The sequence below is a fragment of the Lampris incognitus genome, chromosome 10 (assembly GCF_029633865.1).
Source record: "Lampris incognitus isolate fLamInc1 chromosome 10, fLamInc1.hap2, whole genome shotgun sequence".
Lineage (NCBI taxonomy): Eukaryota > Metazoa > Chordata > Actinopteri > Lampriformes > Lampridae > Lampris > Lampris incognitus.
This window is the reverse complement of record NC_079220.1, coordinates 58,640,937-58,647,373: the sequence shown is the minus strand read 5'-3', so window position 1 is coordinate 58,647,373 and position 6,437 is coordinate 58,640,937. Positions and strand designations below refer to the sequence as shown.

Sequence of the window (6,437 nt, the reverse complement as noted above, 5' to 3'; positions counted from 1 at the left end):
CAACAATGATTATAATAATAACAGCAACAACAACAATGATTATAATAATAACAGCAACAACACAACAATGATCATAATAATAACAGCAGCAACAACAATGATTATAACAATAACAGCAACAACAACAATGATTATAATAACAGCAACAACAACAATGATTATAATAATAACAGCAACAACAACAATGATTATAATAATAACAGCAACACAACAATGATTATAACAATAACAGCAACAACAACAATGATTATAATAATAACAGCAACAACACAACAATGATTATAATAACAGCAACAAAAACAATGATTATAACAATAACAGCAACAACAACAATGATTATAACAATAACAGCAACAACAACAATAATTATGATAATAAAAGCAACAACAACAATGATTATAATAATAACAGCAACACAACAATGATTATAATAATAACAGCAACAACAATGATTATAATAACAGCAACACAACAATGATTATAACAATAACAGCAACAACAACAATAATTATAATAATAACAGCAACAACAACAATGATTATAATAATAACAGCAACACAACAATGATTATAATAATAACAGCAACAACAACAATGATTATAATAACAGCAACACATCAATGATTATAATAATAACAGCAACAACAATAATGGTTATAATAATAACAGCAACAACAACAACAACAATGATTATAACAATAACAGCAACAACAACAATGATTATAACAATAACAGCAACAACAACAATGATTATAATAATAACAGCAACACAACAATGATTATAACAATAACAGCAACAACAACAATGATTATAACAATAACAGCAACAACAACAATGATTATAATAATAACAGCAACAACACAACAATGATTATAATAACAGCAACAACAACAATGATTATAACAATAACAGCAACAACAACAATAATTATAATAATAACAGCAACAACAACAATGATTATAATAACAGCAACAACACAACAATGATTATAATAATAACAGCAACAACACAACAATGATTATAATAACAGCAACAACAACAATGATTATAATAATAACAGCAACACAACAATGATTATAATAATAACAGCAAGACAACAATGATTATAACAATAACAGCAACAACAACAATGATTATAATAATAACAGCAACAACACAACAATGATTATAATAACAGCAACAACAACAATGATTATAATAATAACAGCAACAACAACAATAATTATAATAATAACAGCAACAACAACAACAATGATTATAATAACAGCAACAACACAACAATGATTATAATAATAACAGCAACAACACAACAATGATTATAATAACAGCAACAACAATGATTATAATAATAACAGCAACAAAACAATGGTTATAATAATAACAGCAACACAACAATGATTATAATAATAACAGCAACAACAACAATGATTATAATAATAACAGCAACACAACAATGATTATAATAACAGCAACACAACAATGATTATAATAATAACAGCAACACAACAATGATTATAATAATAACAGCAACACAACAATGGTTATAATAATAACAGCAACACAACAATGATTATAATAATAACAGCAACACAACAATGATTATTGTCTCCCCTTTTCCTTCCCAGGCATCACGGCCCCTGCCTGGAGCTGTGGCCGAGGAGGAAACACAGAGGGCGGCCTGACAGGACGCGTAATCTGGGCAGGCTAGGCTAACTGCTAGCCTATGCAGACCGGCAGTTCCCCGACAGTCATCCTGGCTGGCGTTTGTTGGACAGTGATCTTTTTTTTTTTTTGGTTTGGATGTGTGCGTTAGTTTGGGTGTGTGTGTTCTTGTAGTTTTTGGATGTGTTTTTGTCTTTGTGTTGTACTGCTGTGGGCTGGGGGAAACAGCATTTCGTTTCACTTCATGTGCACAAATACTTGAGGCGAAATGACAAATGAAGTGTTCCTGATTCCTGAAAATCTGCTTAACGCAGACTGATCAAAGACCACAATGCATTTCCCCCTTTTCTCCTGAGAGTGTCGCTGTTGCACAAGTTTTCTTCTCTTTGACACCACACAGCGACCTACAACATCTGCTTACTTTATTAATGCTCCTGATCCTCATCACACACACACACACACACACACACACACACACACACACACACACACACACACGACACACACACACACGACACACACACACGACACAACTGGCAGAGATAATACAAAGGCTTTTCTAATAGCAGTCTTGCACTTGTGCAAACTGGCCTCAAGGGACAGCTAGCCTGTGTCATACGAGGTTACTTAAGATGCAGTGAAAGCCAGACAAAATGGGCTTTAGAATCAAATGATCAGCTATTCCCCCATCTTTCAGGAGAGCCATGCGTGACTGGAGACGCTTTGATGTTACAGCAGGAAAACCTGCAGTGGAGGAAACTCGATTTCAATCTTATGTTCTGAAAATAGCTGCTGAGTCAGAAGGCTACGGTACTCAACTCTGTTCATACTCTATCCCTCTTTTGCAAAGACACACACACACACACACACACACACTTCCAATATACTTCTCATAAGCAAATCTCTCTCAATCTCTGTGACACACTGGCCAATCCTTCTCAGTCTGGACCAGTGGCGTAACGAGTCATCGCCGGGCCCCAGTGCAAGATGGTCAAAGTGGGCCCCGGCCTGCCCATCACAATCACACGTAACATAACGTCATGCCAGTAGCGAATGAGAGAGGTGAAAGCACGCAGCTTTAAAATGACCAGCAACAGTAAAATGCACTGCACAGTTGATGCCTAAATGAAATGATTACTAGGAAAACAGACCGCCGTGCTACAGAAGAAGAGTCATAATAGCAAGGCCAAGCTTGGGATAGAATAGCCTCCCAGGCCAATGGATGGCTGGGGATCTCAGGCGGAGAGCCTGAGGGCTGGGCTGATGGATGCAACTGATCTGGAGGGCAACCAGGACGCAGGACGGAAGGACAGAGCAGTTCTGGTGGACGGGCAGGAGGATAACCAAGGTCGGCTGAATCAGGCTGGGCATCAGCAAAGACAGCCAATGGCTCAGGAGCAAAAACAGGCTGGGTGTCAGCAGGGGCAGCCAATGACTTAGGTGCAGGAACAGGCTGGTCATTGGCAGTGGCGGCGGGTGGCTCAGGAACAGGAACAGGCAGGACCTCAGTACGCTCGGCAGTGGAGACTGCCAGCGGCCTTGGTGACCATGCTTTCTCCAGGCGACAGGCTGGACTTCAGTAGGGGTACTGGGCAGTGGAGACTCTGTCATGCTAGGCAGTGGAGATTCTGGAGGCTGGCAGGTACTGGCAGGATGGGCTCTGGAACAGACTGGTCTGATTGGAGCACAGCCCATTGACCCACTGGTTTTCCTGCCACAAAGCCTGGGAGTCTGGCTGATGCTACGAGGACCTCCCAGGGACAGGCAGGTTCCCAGAATGGGTTTGGGGTTGGAACTGACTTGGGATAGGCAGGCTGCAGTGCTGCTATGGTGGCAAATGGCTGGTAATGGCGTGAAAGGGCCTATTCAGATAGGAATCCAAGTCGGCTGGCATGTTTGGGCCAGACTGTACTGTAACATTTCCCAGGGAAACTGACAGGTGAGAACCCAAGTGCACGACTCACAGAGAGGGAGGTTACAGTAACACTCAGTTTAATGATCAAAAACAGGCAGGGGTCAGTACACAGCCAACCAGTCCAAACAGGTGACCAGAAATAGGTCCAAAGCACAAGTTCTAGTTACCAGGTTTTCAGTCCAAACAGGTGAACAGATCCAACAGGGGCAGGCAAGAAAAACAAACTCCAGAAAACAGGCAAAGACTCAAAACCCGGTAGACAGGCAGAACATGAACTAGTGAATGCTGGATAATTTGGCAGTACACAATCTGGTAGGGCAATAGGGAAACCAGGGGAGTGTACGTGCTGGGGAGCTAATCAGAAAATGGGGAACAGCAGTGGTATACATGGGGGACTGATGGCAAAAACAAGGGCAGGAACTTAAAGGCGACTTAGTCACTGGTATGTTTTTATCTATAAGGCCATTCTGGGTACCCTCCCCTGTTATTTCTCTATCTTTCGGTCCATAAAACATGGCACTTATGGGTTACGGTCTCAGGACACCTTGCAAATGACTGTTCCCAAAGTTCGGACTGAGCTGGGCTAGAAGGCCTTTATGTTTTCTGCACCATCTGCCTGGAATAGCCTGCAGAACAGACTTAAACTCCAGGACTTGGTTACTCTATCCGAATTTAAAGGTACGGTTAAGTCTATGGAATCTGAGTCTACTGGAAATTGTAAATGTTTCAACTGATAACAGGTTTGTATCTTTTCCCTTCATTTTTATGCTATTTTGCACTTTGAGCTGTTCTGTTGTCTTCATGTGAGTGTGTGCTGAAACTGGTGTCCTGCTGCCATTCTTGGCCAGCTCTCTCTTGTAAAAGAGATTTTAATCTCAATGGGACTAACCTGGTTAAATAAAGGTAAATGAACTTAAACAGCAAGACAGGTGAGTACTTCAAAATAAAACAGGGAAGACAACAGACAATGATTGAGGTTATGATGAGTTGACTGAAGTGGGAGAATTACTGACGCTATGGGAAACAATGAATGAAGTTATGAGCTGAGGCTATGGGAGACAATGACTGAACCGAACTGGGAGACATTGTGACAGCACCTTGACACAGATGAAAACATTACGGGTGACGGAGCACCCGCACATTGACAACATTATTCATGCCACGGGATACTCGTGCAGCGATGCAATGGCAGGTCTAGCAGTTGGCTCCGGCTCCAGCATGTCCTCTTGCACTGCGTTCTCATCTTCTCCAGTGTTGTTGGGTTGCACACTGGTGCTAGCATTAGCAGGTGGCTTATTTGGCACTTGCTCAGTAGAACAACTAATGCTTGCTATCTTGTTTTCTTTTTTGAAGAAACTGGCTACTTTAGGAAGCTTTGCTTTTTCTTTCTTGGCTGTTTCTTTCAATTTTTACTTGTACTACATTTGTCATTTCGCACTCACTTACTTGCTGTTTTGGGACTTCGCTAGCTAGCTAACTCTTTGTATGGAGTACACATGTCCATAATTATCATAACCCAGAATTCCGCATGGGTACTTTGCCCATTTTTGAACATAAAATTGCCAGTTAATCCTTATTTAAAATTAATTTAGAAATGTAACATAGTAGTATGAGTCAATATACTATATGCTTGTATATGTTAAACTGTTTTATGTTATTGTATTATTTATTTGGTGAATGACGTCAAATATGAGACACCATGGAGCAGATGACTTGCGGCATGAGCAGATGACTCATTGAGTACTATAAATACTTACCGCTTACCATTAAAGTTTAGTGGCTGTATGTATACCACAGATTTGGAGGGGGATTGGACGCGGAGGTGCCGTGGACTACGGTGTTAAAGCTCTGCTGTAGAAGTATTATTTCAAGAGTAGTATTGAATAAAATGACATAGAGATCGGGCTATCAAAATTTCAAAGCCCGTATTAAAAGACTTCAAATGTGTTGAACTGTCGCGGTGATTAAACCTACTCTTGAAGCTGTGTTTTTGTAGCTGAATTTTGACAGTGGAGTCTGTTGCACTCACACAATCCCCCTCATGTCAGTTAACTAGACATGGCAGTGAGAGGTGCAGTTCAGGCTTGATGAGAGAACAGCACACAGCAGTCTGGATCGCTTCAAGAAAGGCACTGGTGTCATCTACTGGATGCTGGGCCTGGACCCCAGTCACATCCAAGACAACCTGGAATGTTTCAGGGGCTGGGCAGTTGTGTTTGGCAATGAGAAGATCACTGATGGACGCCATTACTGGGAGGTGACTGTCAAAAAGTCACAAGAGTTTCGTCTGGGGGTGGCCAAGTCACTTATGTCACGAGACAACTGCGTTGGCACCAACAACTCCTCCTGGGTGTTTGGCTATGCCCAGTGCAAATGGTCTGCTAAGACCAGCAATAAAATGGTTCCAGTGGCACTGGTTGGCAACCAGACCGTGTAAGTATCCTGCTGGACTACGAGGCTGGCCTGCTGGGATTGGTGGACATACAGAAATCCAAGATCATACACACCATCAAGATCCAGTTCAGGGGACCTCTCTGCCCAGCATTTGGACTTTGGGATGGGGAGCTGCTCACACACTCTGGCTTGGGGAAGCCTGAGAGTTTTCAGTAAGGCATATTGAGCAAAAGAGATGCTGATGATGATGATGATGGCGGCCTGTCCAGGGTGTCTCTCCGCCTGCTGCCCAAGGACTGCTGGGATATGCTCCAGCATTCTTGCGACCCTGAGAGCAGGATAAGCAGTTTGGATAATGGATGGATGGATGACGATGATGATAAATGTGTTGATTGCTGAGAGCGGCCCGGAGCTTGGGTATGCATTAAACAGGGCACATTGACAGTACTTAACAGTATCTTTCAAA

At 41.7% G+C, this 6,437-nt stretch overlaps 1 pseudogene; it reads left to right on the top strand.

Annotated features, from left to right (window-relative positions):
* The first annotated feature begins 2,880 nt into the window (after positions 1-2,880).
* LOC130119893 (SPRY domain-containing protein 4-like) lies at positions 2,881-6,187 on the top strand (annotated as a pseudogene).
* Positions 6,188-6,437: the final 250 nt, after the last annotated feature.